This window comes from Sus scrofa, chromosome 3, assembly GCF_000003025.6.
Source record: "Sus scrofa isolate TJ Tabasco breed Duroc chromosome 3, Sscrofa11.1, whole genome shotgun sequence".
NCBI classification, from domain to species: Eukaryota; Metazoa; Chordata; class Mammalia; order Artiodactyla; family Suidae; genus Sus; species Sus scrofa.
The window spans coordinates 93,824,066-93,843,243 of record NC_010445.4 but is presented as its reverse complement, the minus strand read 5'-3'; the positions used below and the strand labels follow the sequence as shown (position 1 = coordinate 93,843,243).

At 37.5% G+C, this 19,178-nt stretch overlaps 1 protein-coding gene across 4 annotated transcripts in view; it reads left to right on the top strand.

Annotated features, from left to right (window-relative positions):
* The window catches only part of SOCS5 (suppressor of cytokine signaling 5), a 148,458-nt gene that overhangs the window by 82,616 nt on the left and 46,664 nt on the right, over positions 1-19,178 (top strand).

Sequence of the window (19,178 nt, the reverse complement as noted above, 5' to 3'; positions counted from 1 at the left end):
TGATTTTGTTGATTTTTTTCTGTGGTTTACCATTTTTCTATTTCATGATTTGAGCTCTTTTACTGATTCCTTCCTTCCTCCATATTTTGGATTGAATTTTCTCTACTTTTTCTAGCTTTTAAGGTGAAAGCTTAGATCATTGATTTTTAAATTTATATTAATTACCAACATTTAAAGCTATACATTCTCATTCTCATCTCATTCAAAATAGTTTCTGATTTCTTTTATAATTTTTTTTGACCCATGTGTTGTTTCCAAAAGAGTGTTGCCAAATAATTTCCAAATTTTGGGATTATCCAAGTATTTTGTTACTCTGTTTGATGTGATGCCATTGTAGTTGGAGAACATCCTCTTAATAATTTCAGTCCATTTAAGCTGTTTTATTATTTTATGGCCCAACACATGGTATATCTTGCTGAATGTTCAGTGTGCACTGAAGAAGAATATATATCCTCCAGTTGCTGGGTGGAGTGTTCTGTAAATGTCACTTCAGTTAGGTTGGTCTTTGTGTATCTTCTTACATTTTTACTAGTTTTCTGTCTACTTGTTCTATCAATTACAGAGAGAGCAGAGTTAAAGTTTTCACCTACAATTTTGGATTTCTTTATTTCTGCTTTCATTTCTAGCAGATTTTGTTTCATGTTTCAAACACTGTTATAGCACTGTTAGGTGCATACATAATTAGGATTGTTAAGTCTTGTTAATGAGTCGACCCCTTTGTCATTATGAAATGTTCTTTTTTATTCCTGGTAATTTCCCTTGTTCTGAAGTCTCTATTCTTTTGATTAATATTTGCATGGTATATCTTCTTCCATCCTTTTACTTTTAACCTATCTGTATCATTATACTTAACGTGAGTTTCTTATAGACAGCATGTGGTTGGGTCTTGCTTTTTTATCCAGTCTGACAATACCTTTTTAAATTTGGTGTGGCAGAGGTGGTATAACTGTGACTGGCAGACCAAACTCAGCCTACCACTTGTTCATGTAAGTAAAGTTTTACTGGGACATAGTTGTGCTTATTCAGTTACATATTGCCTGTGGTTGTTTTTGTGCTACAGGTGGCAAAGTTAAGTGGTTGGGACAGAGTCCAAAGCCTAAAATATTTTTTGGTTCTTTATAGAAAAAGGTTGCCACTAGATTAGACCATTTACATTTAATGTAATTATTGATATGGTTGGATTAAAATGTACCATATTACTGTATGTTTACTCTTAGTTCTTTTTGCCTTGGTTTTCTTTCTTCTTTTGGATGGGTTTTTTTTATGGTTCCATTTTATTTCTTCTGTTGGTTTATTGGTTAAGTTTTTTTTTTTTAAGTGGTGGCCGTTATAATTAATTAATAACAGTCTGTCATCAAATAACATACCACTTCATGACTAATGCAAGAATATTACGTAATGGTATACTCCCAATTTCTCCCTTCCATCTTTTGTTCTCTTTTTGTCATACATTTTGATTTTATGTGTGCTTCATCCCAGTTGCTGATCTTTTTGCTTTTTGTCAGACAGTTTATCTTTTAGAACAATTAAAACTTTTAAAAATGTCTTTCATATGTCTCATTTTAATCATTTCTTTAGATTTTCATTTTTTTGGTGTAGATTCAAGTTTGTGTCTGGTGTCATACTCCTTTTGCTTGTAAAACTTCCTTTTACATTTCTTTTAATGCACCGGTCTCTTTCCCGCTCTCTCTTTTTATTTCATTTTGCCTTCAGTTTTGAAAGTTATTGTTAGTAGTTCGGAATTCTAGATTTTCAGGGTTTTCCCCTCTCTCAGCACCTTAAAGATGTTATTCCACTATCTTCTCATTTGCATAATTTCTGACAAACTCTGGTGATTTTTTATATTTCTTTCCCTATATGTAATATGTGTTTTCCCTTTGGCTGCTTTTAAGATTTTTCTCTTTATCACTGGTTTTCAGCAACTTTAATATGATACCCTTTGGTATGGTTTTATTTGTATTTATCCTTGTGGGTTTTTTGAGCTTCTTGGGTCTGTGAGTGTATTGTTTGCTTCATATTTGTAAATTTTTTAGCCATCTAACTTCAGGGTTTAAAATTTCCAATTATTTCTTTTCTCCTCAGACTCCAGTCCTACCTATGTTCATTTGGCCACTTAACATTAATTCACAGGTCATGAAAGTGCTCTCTTTTTCTTCTGATTCCTTTCTTTAAGCACACTGGTTTTTAAAGATTCTCCTTTACCCAATATGCTCTTACGCCCATCCAGTTAAATTTTTATATCAGATATTCTTTTTTTTTTTTTTAATTCTAAAATACCTTTAAAAAAATAACTTCCACTTCTCTGGGTTTTTGTTTTTTTTCCTTCATCATGTTCATGTTTTTCTTTAAGCCTTTGGACTCTTTTTTTTTTTTTAATAGCTATTTTGAAGGCCCTGTATTAAAATTCTCTTTACCCTTGCCCCTTTGGATCCTGATTGTAGGTTACCATTTCTTTTTTTTTCTAATATCTGGTAATTTCTTATGGGATTATGGTATTGAATATTTGCCTTTTTTTTTTTCTATGTTTCTTGAGTATTAAGTTTTATTCTGGCAGGCAGTTAATTTGTGGATCAGCTTCATCTTTTGAGTTTTGTTTTCAGGGTTTTGGAGGGTTTGGTTGGGGGCGGTTCTAGAATAGCTTCAGTTTAGGGCTAGTTTGGGCCCATTACTGAGGCATACCCCTTCTTTTGTGATTGTCCCACTTGATTGTCCCGTGTGTTGATCAAAGTTTATTCACTCCATTTGGTGGAAACTGAACAATCCTGGCCCTGTCTGAACTCTGAAAGTTGTTAGGCTTAGAGCTACCTGGTATTTGTTACTGTCTTGGAAGTTTTTCTCGGTCTAGCCTCATAGATTTACATAACACACATGCAGTTTGGTATTAGGCTGAAACTCAAGGAGACCCCTTCTTGTAGATAAGCATTTCTGTTTAGTTTCTTCCCTTGTGGTAATTTGCTCTGCAAATTCTAGCTGTCTCAGACTTCACAAATTCTTTTTTTTAATTAAAATATAGTTGGTTTACAGTGTTGTGCCAATTTCTGCTGTAGAACAAAGTGACTTAGACATGCATATATAGACATTCCTTTCCTTATATTGTCTTCCGTCATGGTCTGTCCCAAGAGGATGGATACAGTTCCCTATGTTATACAGTAGGACCTCATTGCTTATCCATTCTAAATGTAATAGTTTGCACCTACTAACCCCAAACTCCCAGTCCATCCCACTCCTGCCCCCGACCTCCTTGCCAACCACAAGTCTGTCTCTATGCCTGTGAGTTTGTTTCTGTTTTGTAGCTAGGTTCTTTTGTGCCATATTTTAAATTCCACACATGAGTGATATATGGTATTTGTCTTTTTCTTTCTGACTTACCTCACTTAGTATGAGAATCTGTAGTAGCATCTTACTGCAAATGGCATTATCTCATTCTTATTTTTTTTAGGACTGCGCCTGTGGCATATGGAAGTTCCCAGGCTAGGGGTTGAATTGGGGCTACAGCTGCCAGCCTATGCCACAGCCACAGCAATGCCAGATCTGAGCCGCATCTGTGACCTACACCACAGTTCATGGCAACACTGGATCCTTAACGCACTGAGCAAGGCCAGGTATTGAACCCTCAACCTCATGGATCCTAGTCGGGCTCATTAACCACTGAGCCCAGAAGGGAACTCCTATTTCGTTCTTTTTAATGGCAGAGTAGTTTTCCATTGTATATATGTACTACACTTTCCATCTGTTGATGAACATTTATGTTGCTTCCTTGTCTTGGCTATTGTGATATTGCTGCTATGAACATATGGGTGCATGTATCTTTTTGAATTATAGTTTTGTTGGGATAGATGCTCAGGAGTGGGATTGCTGGATCATGTGGTAGTTCTATATTTAGTTTTCTGAGGAACCTCCACACTGTTTTCCATAGTGGTTAACACCAGTTTACATTCCCACCAACAGTGTAGGAAGGTTCCTTTTTTTCTCTTCACCCTCTCTAGCATTTGTTGTTTGCAGACTTATGTCTGGTGTGGGGTGGTACCTCGTAGTTTTTGATTTTCATTTCTTTGCTAATTAGTGATGTTGAGCATTTTTTCATGTGCCTACCGGCCATCCATATGTTTTCTTTGGAAAAATGTCTATTTCGGTCTTCTGCCCATTTTTCAACTGGGTCGTTTGTTTTTTGTTGTTGAGTTGTTAGAGTTATTTGTATATTTTGGGGATTAAGTCCTTGTTGGTTGCATCGTTTGCAACTATTTTCTCCCATTTTCTAAGTTGTCTTTTCATTTTGTTTATGGTTTCCTTTGCTGTGAGACTCCGCAAATTCTGAACTCTGCCACTTCAACTCAATGAGACGCATTGACTCTGTTTAGGTTCCCTCTCCCCTTGTTGTAGTTCCAAACAGAAAGCTGGGGCAGTCTTTGGGTTCACCTCATTTGTGTCCCTTCTTTCACGGGTCATATTTCTGTACTGCCTGTTATCGAGTGTCTGAAAAGAATTGTTTCATGTTTTGTCTAGCTTGCTACTTGTTTGTGTGAGGAGGACGGTTCTGGACTTTGTTATTCCCTTTTGCCTTCATTTTTGAAGGATATTTATGCTGGATGTAGAATTTTAAGTTGATGGCTTTTTCCCCCCTTGTATCACTGTAAAGTCATTGTTTCAGTGTCCTCTAGTTTAAGTTGTTTCTGATGAAAAGTTAGTGATTATTCTTACCGTTGTTCACTTGAGGTAGTATTCCCCCCCCCTCCCGGCTGCTTTAAAGATTTCCCCTTTATCTTTGGTTTTCAGTAATTTTAGTTATTCTAGGACTAGCTTAGCCCTAATACCAAGGCTTTCTGAGATCTCTGCCAAATGCATGTCATGTTCCTTGAGGTCTCTCCACTCTAGCTGCCAGGAATTTGAACATCTCCCAAGCTCAAGGTACTTGTTCAGTTCATGCCCCATGTTGTTCTTTCCCCAGAATTTTTTCTTTGACTGGCCTCCTGGAGTCTTGCCTTGTGCATATATAGCTTAGCCTCCAGGCAAAGAATTAGAAGATCTCTCCACAGATTTCTGAAAGTTTTTTGCTCCACAGCTCTCTTCTTGCTTGTATTCTACTCCTTAAATTCCAGTGACTTCAGTAGCCTCCAGCTTGGAGCTCTGTTTCCTCAATTCACTGAGATCTCTGTGCTCTTTTGGGCTTCCCTTCCCTGTGGCACAAGTCAGGGTTTTCATGAGTCTTTGTTTCTCTTCTCTCAGGAATCACAGTCCTATGCTGACTGTTGTTGAACATCTGAAAATAATATTTCATGTATATTGCCCGGGTTAATGGTCTTTCACAGCAGGAGGTCTAGCCCAGTTCCAGTTAGTTATTCCATCATAACTGGAAATGGAGGTGTAGAACTTTATTTTAATGTTTAATTTTTCTTTATGATTTTTGGTATAGCATACTTTTTAGACTGTGGCTCCAAAAAAAGATGCCAGCTTATATTTTAATTTTCAAGCCATACAGAGAGATACAAAAAAGGAAGTTCAAAGAGAAAGAAAGAAAGGAAACAAACTCACTGTCCTCAAACCCAGAATTTACCATGGTTATCTTTAGCATTTTAGATCACTTATTACAGATATGCACATAGAGGGATAATTTATTTTTTGAATGGGTTTATGCAGTTCATACTATATTTAGTTAAAAGCGCTTAAATTTAATTAACAGGGTAAATTTGTTAAACAGAGCAACACTGGAAAAATGCCTCAACCACAGGTCAATATCATTAACTACAAGAGATATTTACTAAAAGATTTTTCTTTAGGATTATGAAATAAGATTGTGGAAAAAGCCTAAGAGGTTAGAATCACTATGTCATAGTCAGCATGCTTCAGTTTGTCTCTCATATAAAAAAGAATCAGAACCAAGTGTTGGCAAATATCTGCTGTTGGTAGGAGCATAAATTGGTACAAATTTCTAAATGGCTATTTTTAGCTCAAGCTGCTATAACAAAATACAATACATTTATGGTATTATAAACAACAGGTGGTTTATAAACAACAGTTTATTTCTTACAGTTCTGTAGGCTTGAAGTCTGAGATTGGGGTGCCATTTGGCTTCTGGTGAGGGCCCTCATCAGGGTTGCCGACTGCAGGGTTCTTGTATCCTCAGATGGCGGAAAAAGAGCTAGCTAGCTCCCTGACCTGTTCTTATAAGGGCACTAATCCCATTCATGAGGGCTCCATCCTCATGATCTTGTTAACTTCCCAAGACTCCACTTCCTGATAGCATCACATTAGGGATTAGATTTCAGCTCATGAGTTTGCGGGGGACGTAAATATTGAGTCCATTGCAATGGCAATTGGATAATATTCAGAATCCTAAAAATGTTCACATCCTTTGCCCAAAATCCCTTTTTTAGGAATTATAAGGAAATAAGATGTGCACATAAACATGAGTGTGTGTATGTGCTGTTCAGTTTAGTACTATTTATAATGTTTAATAATTAGAAGCCTCTTAAATTATTAAATTATGCAAGAGCCATATAACTAAATACTATAAAGCCATTATAAATCATATTCTTTAATTTTTGTTTAATATACTAATTAGAATAAAAATTGTTGGCAAGTGATAAAAACCATGAGCTTTAGGCTGTTTAAAGGTGTAAGGTAAATATTCACAATATAGTAAGCGAAGAAAGTAAGATCATGCTTTTGAGTTTCTTAAAAAGGAAATATTAATTTAAAAGGCTAATAAAATATACTAACTTGGAGTAGTTAGATTATGGGTTATTTTTCACTTATCTCATAGACTGTTTAATATTTTTCACATTTTCTGCAATAAGCATGTACTATGTTTGCAATCATACAAAAAATTTTTAAAATTCTGATAAAATTAATGTTTGGGAGTATAAGGGAAGAAGGATTTAAGTGATTGTAGTTTTTCCCATCTTAATCATGTCTCTTCTCATTTTTGCACATATTTAGCTTGAGCTTTATCAGTACAGATTTAGTGAAACAGACATTCTTTTTTTTTTTTTTTTTTTTGTCTTTTTGCTATTTCTTTGGGCCACTCCCGCGCATATGGAGGTTCCCAGGCTAGGGGTCGAATCGGAGCTGGAGCCACTGGCCTACACCAGAGCCACAGCAACTCGGGATCCGAGCCGCGTCTGTGACCTATACCACAGCTCACGGCAACACCGGATCGTTAATCCACTGAGCAAGGGCAGGGATTGAACCCGCAACCTCATGGTTCCTAGTCGGATTCGTTAACCACTGCGCCACGACAGGAACTCCGAAACAGACATTCTTATGCTATATGTGTAATATACATTCTAAACATTTTCCAATTTAAACAATCTCCCATTGTTCATAGTTAAAAGTCATAGGTTTCTATTAAGCACTGCTTTGTACACTTGAAGAGATTTAATACTGCTTTCTTTGCTTTTTATTGTTTTTCCCAGGGCTTTTTTTTTTTTTTTAAGTTTTTGTCTTGCTTTCTCAGCCACTGTTACTGCCACCTCCTTGCAGATGAGGATACCCTTATTTTAAAGAAAGAAGTCCTAGTCTTCAGTTTTCTCAGGAAAATATTATATTTGCTGTCCCTATCCCTGGCATCTTGAGCATATGGACCTGGTGCTCTTCAGGAACTTGCCCTAGTGACTCAGCCTCACATTTTTTGCTATATATAGAACATGTTAGAAATCCAGTGGGGAAAGTTAATATTCTAAAGAAGAGACAAAGGACTGTTGTGGTTAATGAACAAAGAAATAGACATTTCCTTCAGGGTGGTGCATTCATACCAGGCCTCAGAAAATGACCTGAACTTGCATAGTCTGGTAGCTGTTCCTCCTTGCAGTTGCAGATCCAGAAACTCATTTTGGTCAGGGAACCCGATTTTCTTGCTAAGCAGATTTACTGAAGATTCTTATGGGAAACAAAGTTAATGTCTTAATTTATATTAAGAAATAATACCAAGCCATAATAGTTTGATAGCTCACATCTTTATCATAGGGCTGCGTCTACCAAAAGGATGTGAACAGTTGGGTCCACTAATCAGATTGTGTTTTCCTGAAGGCTCAAGGCAGTACATTCTTCTTTAATTACCTTATTTTTAGGCTTTGTGAAGGGCTCTATAGCTGTGAGCACATTTCTTAATCTCCTAAGCCTCAGTTTTCTCATCATTAAAATTGTGATAATAACTGGCTCCTCCCTAGGCTTGTTGAGAACTGAACAAGGTAATCCATGTAAAGTGACTAGCCCAATGCCTAGCACCTACCTGCCATTCAGTACTTGTTTAGATGATTTATTGTCTTCTACTTCTAGGTTTGAGGTCTGGAAGTTAAGAAAGGCCCTCTTTATCTTTTCTTGCTCCCTGCAGGCATTGCTGGGAACTCCACTGCATGAGGTGGTGTTGAGGTACTAATACTACTTGATTTACAAGAAAATATTGTTGTTCAGAGTCGTAAAACTTCACTCAGTCTAGTGAAGAACCGTGATGAATCTTTGCATAGGTTGTGTTTCACTCTGAGATCTAGCCATTTTAATATTTTGAGACTAAGCTAAGAATCGTTCTTTTAAGGAATTCAGTAGTGTTTCCAATTGGCATTTCTAAAATAGCCTGATATTTCCTGTAAAACAAACAAGTTAAGTCCAGATAACAAATTTAATAAGCTGTTTTTACTCATAGCTGACAACTTAGTAAGGTTTGTGCTCTATAGTGAATAATTCTAATTTATTATATTCATGGATTGTAATGTTGTGAATGACCTGATACCATTCCCTTTCTTTCAGATGATCTTACTGAGGCCCAGAGATCCAGACTGAAACTAAGCCAGACAGCTGATGCGTCATAGGGGGTCCCTGGGACTGTGAGGTGCCAGTGCAGCTGGGCCCAGGACAGTGAGGCCCTTGATATAGGAGTTTGTACTCTGGAGAAGGCAAGGAGAGCGGCCAGCTCCTTTTGGGTGTCAGCATCCTTTCTTTCACGTGGTTGTGAGAAGGCGGTATTGAATTCAAGCAGCGAGCTTGCCATAGTCCTGAGTGGCAGACATCCCCGAGTGAGTCCCTTCTAGAAGGAGCCCCGGCCTGCCCCTCCTTGCTTGCTTAGCTGAATCCAAATCAGAGTGAATGAACAAATGTCCTTTTTGTGTCAGGTACCATGTCTGCTAACTAGGCACTGTGGAGCATTTGGGACTTACCCCAGAGTTTTTAATGGCAGGGCTGAGGCAGGACTCCAGCACACTCTCTTTGCTGTATACCAGTGCCTCCCAACATCGGATGAATTTACCTTCTCTTCTGAATTACCATTTGACTCACATGGGAAACTTGTTAAAGAATGTTTTGACATCTATTTATTCTCTAATTGTTCTAAATAGTATGTTCTTATTTACAGTTCTAGTGTCTCATTGTCTCATGAGCGTATATTGTGTCTTCAACTGAATCCTTGAGAACCTCTATACCATTTTGATCTCTTTCATAGGATCCTTAGGGCTTAAAATTTTAAGCATTCTGTAAATTGTTGATTAATAGGTAACTGTTTGCTATCAATTTTTTAATTGCACCAAACTTCACATTTTAACATACTTTCAACTATAGAAGGATCTGGATTTGCTACTTAAAGCTCGCATCCTCAGACAATTTAAGATCGAAAAGAATTATAAAAGTGCTGTAGTCGTGGAGTTCTTGTCCTGGCCTAGCAGAAACGAATCTGACTAGGAACCGTGAGGTTGTGGGTTCGATCCCTGGCCTGCTCAGTGGGTTAAGGATCTGGCGTTGCCTTGAGCTGTGGTGTAGGTCGCAGATGCGGCTTGGATCCAGAGTGGTAGTGGCTGTGGCTGTGGCTGTGGTGTAGGCCGGCAGCTGTAGCTCCAATTAGACCCCTAGCCTGGGAACCTCCATATGCCTTGGGTGTGGCCCTAAAAAGCAGGGGACAAAAGAAAAAAAAAAGTGCTGTTGTCATGTGAAAGAAATGGAGTGCTCTCACAGATAACTTACATTTCAATGTTTTAAGAACCAGGGAAAGTTAGGGGCCGTTAGGTTGGTACTTAATTTAAATAAATGACCTGGGGTCATCTGGTTGTGTTTTTGTTTTTTAAAATCACATTCTAAGATTTAACTTTTATGACAGCCATCAAAAATACATATGGTTATAGAAAACAACTCTTGAATTATAATCCTCTGTGTTTTCGTGTTTATTTCTTGGGAGGGGGAAAAAAAAGGAATATTTCATACCTCCTTAGGATGGTTTGCAGAGTGGTGCAGTTATGACCAGTCTTAATACTTGGTCCCAGTCAGCAGTCTCCCCCCCCCAGCTTTACTGAGGTATAATTAATAGTAAAAATTATATGTATTTAAGGTATAAAGCACGATGATTTGATACATACACACATTGTGAAATGATTACTGCCACCGAGTTAATTTACATATCCATCGCCTCACATAGTTACCCTTTTTTGGGGGGTGTATGTGAAAACATTCAAGAGCTGACCTGTTTGAAGATTTCAGGTATACAGTACAGTAGTAATGACTGTAGTTACTATGCCATACATTAGATCCCCCGAAACTCTTCATCTTATAACTGAAAGTTTGTACCCTTTGACCAACATCTCCCTGTTTTCCCCACCCCTCAAGCCCCTTGGAAACCACCATTCTGCTCTGGTTTTATTACATCTCATCTTTTCTTTATCCATCCAGTCAGCATTCTTGAAAGTATATATATTTTTTAATATCAAGAGGAGTCAGGAGTTCCCGTTGCAGTGCAGTAGAAACGAATCCGACTAGTATCCATGAGGATGTGGGTTTGATCCCTGGCCTCACTCAGTGGGTCGGGGATCTGGTGTTGCTGTGAGCTGTGGTGGAGGCCGGCAGCTGTAGCTTCGAGATCCCTAGCGTGGGAACTTCCATACGCTATGAGTGTGGCCCTTAAAAAAAAAAAAAAAAAAGAGTCAGATGATAAAATCTGGATAAACCATTGTAAATCTGTAATTGCTATTAGAAAAAACAAGGGACACACCATAATAATGGATAGCGATGTCATTTTAATTTCAAGGACTAAATGAGTATCTAGTATGAATGTGGAATTGTCATTCAGACTACTTTTTGACTTCATATATGCTCTATTTGTTTTGTCTCAAAATTTTTTTTTACATGGCGATATTCAATATTTATTTTTAGTTGTCATTAGGTACTAACAGCCTCTGGTTGGTTGAGGGATGTGTTTTTTCTGAGTCTAGGTTACCTATGCCTTATTTTTGTCTAATTTTTTTAAATTTAGTCTCCTACCTTATCTTTGCATCTCCCATTTCACTGGTGTTCACATTACTCAAAACACTTATTTTGAGCCTTAATTGGTACATAATTAGAAAGTTCTAAGATAATTTATACTATGTATTTTTTAAAAGCTTAAGATTTTTTTTTTATTAACATACATTAAAATTGACTTTTTTGGTGAGGAGGGTGAATAGTTATCTAAGTTTTAACTGTTATATAGATCCCTGTAACCACCACCGCAATCAGGATACAAAACAGTTCGATCATCTCCCAAAACTGCCTCCTACTATCCACTTGTATCACACCCAAATCCCTGGTTTGTCTCTTCTTAACCCCTGACAACCATTGATGTCATATAAATGGAATCATATAGTATATATCCTTTCGAAACTGGCTTCTTTCACTCACAATAATGCTTTTGAAATTCATCCAAACTATTGCATGTATCAATAATTCATCCACTTAAGGGGAGTTCCCATTGTGTTGCAGTGAAAACAAATCTGACTAGGAACCATGAGGTTGCGGGTTCAATCTCTGGCCTCACTCAGTGGCTTAAGGATCTGGCGTTGCCATGAGCTGTGGTGTAGATCACAGATGCGGCTTGGATCCTGTGTTGCTGTGGCTGTGGTGTAGGCCAGCAGCTGTAGCTCCAGTTTGACCCCTAGCCTGGGAACCTCCATATGCTGTGGGTGCGGCCCTTAAAAAAAGCAAAAAAAAAAAAAATCCATTTTATTGCTCAGTAGTATTCCATTGATAAACTACACTACAGCTTGATTATTTATTTATTCACTTACTGAAAAGCATTTCCAGTTTGGGACGATTATGAATAGAACTGTTGTAAACATTGATGTACAGGTTTTTGTGTAAGCACAAACTTTCATTTCTCAAAGATCAATACCAAGGAGTGGGATTGCTGGGTCATATGGTAAGTATATATTTAACTTTATAAGGGGCTGCCAAACATTTTCGGAATGGCTGTACCATTTTGCCTTCCTACATTCATATGAGAGTTGTAGTTGCTCTTCTTCTTCTTCTTCAGCATTTGGTGTTAACTTTATTTATTTATTTATTTGGAACTCTTTGTTGAGGTCTTTTACTGCGTTTTAAATTGGGGTCCATGTTTTCTTACTGTTGAATTTTGAGAGTTCTTTACATATTGAGAATACAAATCCTCTGTCAGATATGCCATTTATAAATATTTTCTCCCAGTGTTGTAGTTTGCTTTTCATGTTCTTGGTATTGTCTTTCACAAAGTAAAAGTTTATAATTTTGAAGTCCAGTTTATAATTTCTCGCTTTTATGAATAATACTTTTGGTATCATGTATAAAAATTCTTTGCCTAACCCCATGTCACAACAGTTTTATCCTGTAGATTCTAAGTTTTATAGCTTTGCATTTTATATTAAGAGCCATGATCCATTTTTAGTTAATGTCTGTATAAGATGTGATGTTTTGGTTACATTTTTGCCTATGGGTATCCAGTTGTTATACCATTTTTGGAAAAGTCTGTCCTTTCTTCATTAAATTGACTTTCCATCTTTGTCCAAAGTCAGTTGGCCTTATTTGTGTGGATCTGTTTCTCAACTGTATTCAGTTGATTTATGTGTCTCTTCTTTAACCCAGTACCATACTGTCCTAATTACTGCAGCTTTAGAGTAAGTTTTAATATTCTTTCACTTTTACCCTTTTAAATAACTGTTTGGCTTTTTAAATTCTGTTGCTGTTGTTTTTAGAATAAGTTTGTCTATACAAACAAAAAATATCCTTCAGGGGCGGGAGTGGAGTTTGATTAGAAGTGTGTTTTAATCTACAGATCAGTGGGAAGAATTGACACTTGCTATGTTGAGCTTCAAATTTATTAATGTGATACGCCTTTCCATTTATTTACATCTTCTTTGATTTCTTTAATAGTGATGTAATTTTCAGCATACAGCTCTTATACTGTTGATTAGATTTATACTTCAGTATTTCAAATTTTGGAGAGCTATTCTAACAGTTTAAATTTTCAGTTTCCACTTGTTCATTGCCAGTATTATGTGATTGATTTTTGTGTGCTGACTTGTCATCTTAGGACTTTGTAGTTTTACTTATTAGTTCTAGGAGATTTTGTATAGATTCTTTGAGATTTCTATGTAGACAATCATGTTGTCTGCAAATAGGACTTGTTTTTTCCTTTGTAATCTGTATGTTTTTCCCCCCTTTGCCTGTTCACACTTGCTGGGACTTGAAATACAGTGTTAAATAGAAGTAGTCAAAGATGGAGTTCCCGTCGTGGCTCAGTGGTTAACGAATCTGACTAGGAACCATGAGGTTTCGGGTTCAATCCCTGGCCTTGCTCAGTGGGTTAAGGATCCAGCGTTGCTGTGGGCTGTGGTGTAGGTCACAGACACGGCTTGGATCCCGAGTTGCTGTGGCTCTCGTGTAGGCCGGCAGCTACAGCTCTGATTAGACCCTTAGCCTGGGAACCTCCATATGCCACGGGAGCGGCTTAAGAAAAGGCAAAAGAAACAACAAAAAAAGACACATTGACTTATAGCCAGTCGTAGCGGGAGGGTATTTGGTCTTTTGCCATTAAGTACGTTGTTACCTGTAAGCATGTACTTCTACTTGGTTTGGGTTTATTTTGCTCTCCTTTTTCTCTAATTTAAGGTAGATAGTTAGATTATTGGCTTGAGAATTTTAATTTTCCTCTTTGCTAGTATAAGTATTTAATGCTATAAATTATCCCCCAAGCATTGCTTTAACTGCATTATACAAATTCTCTAATTTCTTTCAATTAAAAATATTTTCTAATTTCCCTTGAGATTTCTTCTCTGGCCTGTGGATCATTTGTAAGTGCATCATTTAATTTCCCCATCTTCAGAGATTTTTCTGTTACTGATTTCTACCTTAAGTTCATTATGGTCAGAGAACATATTTTTGGTTACTTAAGTTCTTTTAAATTTGCTAAGATTTGTTTTATGACCCAAGATAAGATCTACCTTGGTGAACATTCTTTGTGTACTTAAAGAAAAAGTAAACTCTGCTTTTGTTGGGTGGAGTGTTCTATAACTGTCAGCTTGATCCAGTTGGTTAATGGTGTTTAGTTCCATATCCTTATTGATTTTTTTGGTCTATTAATTATGTAGATTACTAAGAATATTGAAGTTTCCAACTATAATTGTATTTTTCCTTCCAAATCTGTCAGATTTTACTTCGTGTATTTTGAAGCTCTCATGTTAGGCACACACACATTTAGGATTATTCTATCTTCTTGGCAAATTGACCCTTTTGACATCATATAATGCCTGTTTTCTTTGTTTTGAAGTTTACTTTATTTGATTTTAATATAGAGCCACTCCAGCTTTCTCTTGATTAGTATCTCTGTGATATATCTTCACCCATCATTTTACTTCTAACCTACTTATCTTATTTGAAATAAATTTCTTGTAGGTGACGTATAACTGGATCTTATTTCTTTTTCTTCATTCTCAATAATCTTTGTCTTTTAATCGGTGTGTTTAGGTGCTTTACATTTAATATAATTACTTACTATTTGGATTTAGTGCTACCATTTTATTACTTACTTTCTATTTGTCCTTTTTGGTTTTTGTTTCTCCTTTTCCACTTCCTGCCTTGTTTGGATTTGTCTGAACAGCTTTTGGTATTCCATTCATATTTATCTATTGTGTGGTTTTTTTTTTTTTTAACTTTATATCATTCTAGCATCAGTGTGGGTGTATGTGGTTTGCTCTAGGGACTATAAGATACATGTCTAAATTCTTTTAGTCTACTTAAAATAAATATTTCCCCACTTAAGTGGGACATAGATATCTTAACACTATATGTCTCTTTGCCCTCCTCTTTTTTGTTTGTATTATCTTACATATTACATCTACATATGTAGAGAGTCCCATCAGACAATGTTATAGCTTTTACTTTTTTTTTCCTTTTTCTTTCTTTTTCTTTTTTGCTTTTTAGGGCTGAATCCATAGCATATGAAAGTTCCCAGGTTAGGGGTAGAATCAGAACTGCAGCTACCAGCCTACACCACAGCCACAGCAACACAAGATCCAAGGTGCATCTGTGACCTATACCACAGCTCACACCTCAGGGCAATGCTGGATTCTTAACCCACTGGGTGAGGCCAAGGATCAAACCTATATCCTCATGGATACTAGTCAGGTTTGCAACCCACTGAGCCATAATGGGAACTCCTACAGCTTTTACTTTTAACCTCCAAACATATTTTAAAGAATTCAAGATGAGAAAAAAAAAGTAGTTTTTTTATATTTACCCATATGGTTATTATTTCTTTGTTCTTTTTCATTACTTTTTTTTTTTTGGTCTTTTGTCCTTTTTTTAGGGCCGCACCCGCAGCATTTGGAGATTCCCAGGCTAGGGATCCAATCGGAGCTGTAGCTGCCGGCCTACACCACAGCCATAGCAATGCGAGATCTGAGCCGCGTCTGCAACCTACACCACAGCTCATGGCAGTGCTGGATCCTTAACCCACTTAGCGAGGCCAGGGATCGAACCTTCAACCTCGTGGTTCCTAGTTAGATTCGTTTCCACTGTGCCACGACGGGGAACTCCTCATTACTTACTTTTTTATTTTTGTTTGTTTTTTTTTTAGGGCTGCACCGTGGCATATGGAAATTCTTGGGCTAGGGATCGAATCTGAACTGCAGCTGCCAGTCTGTGCCACATCCGCAGCAATGCGGGCTCCAAGCCACATCTTGTGACTTACACTGCAGCTCACAGCAATGCCGGATCCTTAACCCACTGAGTGAGGCCAGGGATCGAACCCACATCCTCTTGGATACTAGTTGGATTCATAACCTACTGAGCCACAACAGGAACTCCCTGTTCCTTTTCATTACTGATGTTTTTATTTTTCTCTTGGCATCCTTTCCCTCCAAACAGTAATTCTTTTAGAGGTGATTTGCTGGCAGTAAATTTTCTTGGTTTTTACCTTCACCTGAATGTCTTTATTTTGCCTTCATTCCTGAAGGATATTTTCACTGGATATAGAAATTCTCTGTTGACAGTTCTTTCAGTCTTTTAAAAATACACCATTTCCTTCTGGACGTTAATGGTTTCTGGTGAGAAATTAACATTCCTTCAAATAGCTATTCTCCTGTAAGCAATGCATCACTTTTTTTCCCCAGCTACTTGCTGATTTTTTCTTTGTTTTTAGTTTTTATCAGTTTTACTGTGATGTGTCTGGGCATGGATTTCTTAGGGGGTTATTCTATTTGAGTTGTCTGAGTTTCTCAAAGCTGTATATACATTGTGTCTTTTACCAAGTTTTGTAAAGTTTTCAGCCATTATTTCCTCAAGTTTTTTTCTGAACTGAACTCTCACTCTCTAGGCTGCTAATGACACCATGTTAGACCTTTTGGTATCCCTTGAGGCTCTCTTCATTTTTTTTTTTCCTTGTTCAGACCTGATAATTTCTATCTATCTGTCTTTAAATTCACAGACTTTCTTTCATTGTCTCCATTTTGCCTATTGAGCCCATCCAGGCATTGTTTCAGTTATTTTATTTTTTAGATCTAAAATTTACATTTGATTTTACTTCTTTTGTTTAGCCTTATAAAGTCTTAATAATGAAAATTAGTACATACTTTTGTAAAACAAAATACATATAGAAGTATATGAAATTTAAGAATTTTGTTGTATGGATGTTACTATTAATGGTCATATAAATTTTTTTTTCTATTGCAGACTAACATGCATGTTTATGTGTGCATGCACACACACAATTGTACATCTGTGGGGTAAATTTTAGAATTAGAATTCTGGGTAGGCATTATTTATTTATTTTTTTATTTTTTGTTTTTTTAGGAGCTGCACCTGTGGCACATGGAAGTTCCTAGACTAGGGGTCGAATTGGAGCTGTAGCTGCCCACTTATTCCACAGCCATATCAATGCCAGATCGGAGTCATGGAAGCTTAGGGCAATGCTGGATTCTTAAACCACTGAGTGAGGCCAGGGATCGAACCCATGTCCTCATGGTTACTAGTTGGGTTCATTACCGCTAAGCCACAACAGGAACTCCCTGGGTAGGCATCATTTTTAATATGCACAAAATAGTCCATGTAACCTTTCCCCATTGGGGTGTAGTACAAAGATTGTTCCTTGTTTTTCACTAGTATAAATTCCTTTTTTTTTTTTTTTGTCTTTTTGCCATTTCTTGGGCCACTCCCACGGCATATGGAGGTTCCCAGGCTAGGGGTCAAATTGAAGACGCAGCCGCCAGCCTACACCAGAGCCACAGCAATGTGGGATCCGAGCCACGTCTGTGACCTACACCACAGCTCACGGTAATGCCAGATCCTTAACCCACTGAGCAAGGCCAGGGAGTGAACCCACAACCTCATGGTTCCCAGTCGGATTTGTTAACCACTGAGCCACGACAGGAACTCCTCACTAGTATAAATTCTTGGGGAAAAAAAATCTTTGACCAGAAAATCTTTTCTTATGTTTTAGATTCATTCATTAAAATGGCTTCCCAGAACTAGAATTCGTATATCAAATTATGAACATGCCTAAAGTTTTTGAAAATTTATAAATTAATATTCCAAAGACTTGGTTGATTGACACTTGTCATTATGGATAAATTTAAGCTCAGGAATAAATAGAGCCTTTGTGTTTCTACTGCCAAAGTACAAGAGAATATTGGAACTATGCTGAGACCTTCTATTCATTTCAAAAGGACTTGCCCTTCTTGGAGCATTTTCATAATAGCTGCTTTTAAGTCTTTGTCAGGTAATTGCTCCAGTTGTGTCATCTCAATGTTGATATCTGTTTATTATACCATGCAAGTTGAAATTTTCCTGTTTGTCATATGCCAAGTAATTTTGAATTGCTCTTGCTTCAGTTCAGTGGAGAATGTTCATTTGTGTTTTTTAGTAGGCAGTCAGCCCTATCGGTGTAGGCTGAAAGTTGCAGCTAGCGTCCTGTGGGTTGCCATTTCAGTGTCAGTTCATTTTTCAAAGCCTATACTGCTTTGCTGTTGGATCTGTCCTGTGTGTACACTGCCCATTGGCCAGTTTGAGATAGGTGACTATCTCCTTGTTCAGTTTGCATAGTTTTGGTTTGCTATTTAGGAAAAGATCTACGCTATGTTGGGCTCTAGAGTGAGCCCAGGCATTCATAACCTACCTTACAGAGTAGCTTTTCTGAGTCCCTTCCACTCAGCTATTTCCCCTATACTTTCTACTTCCCTGGGATCTCTGCTTTTTAGTCCCAGCTAGAAAACTTTTTCTACTGTGCTCGCTACTAATGATTGTGCCCATATCCAGGGACAAGAGGTGGGAGCAAAGAGAGTGGAAGAAATGGTTGGGAGAGGGGTTTGCCCCACGCTGTTGAAACGACAGCTCCTGAGATGGAAGAATTTTTCCCTCCCTCAGAGTTTTAGGTACTTGTGGGCCTCCTCCTGGTACTCCCTCCATTATCCTGCCCACGCCTGAACTTAGGGCTTCTCCTGAAACACTGTCTACACTGATGCCTACTTCCAAGTTTCCCCTGGGCCAGGTGGCAGGATACAAGAGGGTAAGAGGATGGAAGAGAGTAAGCCATGAACTTCTTCCCCAATCTACCTCCTACCCTTTACTTTTCAGTCTTTAAATAGCTGCTTCATACATTTTGTTTAGATTTTATAACTGTATTCAGCAGAGAGACAGGGTGGAGTGTTTTTACTTTATCTTAGCTGGCACTGGAACCCTGTATTGTGTACTTTTAAGTATCACATTCACTTATTCAAATAACATTTCTTTATCGTTTGAATCCTCACCATATGCTGGGCACTTTAAATACATTATTTCTTTAATTTTCTGACAGCTGTCTCCTTTTAGACATGAGGAAATTGAGGGGTAAAACTTTTTTTTTTTTTTTGGACTTTTCAGGGCTACACCTGCAGCATATGGAAGTTCCCAGGCTAGGGGTCCAGTTGGAGCTATAGCTCCCAGCC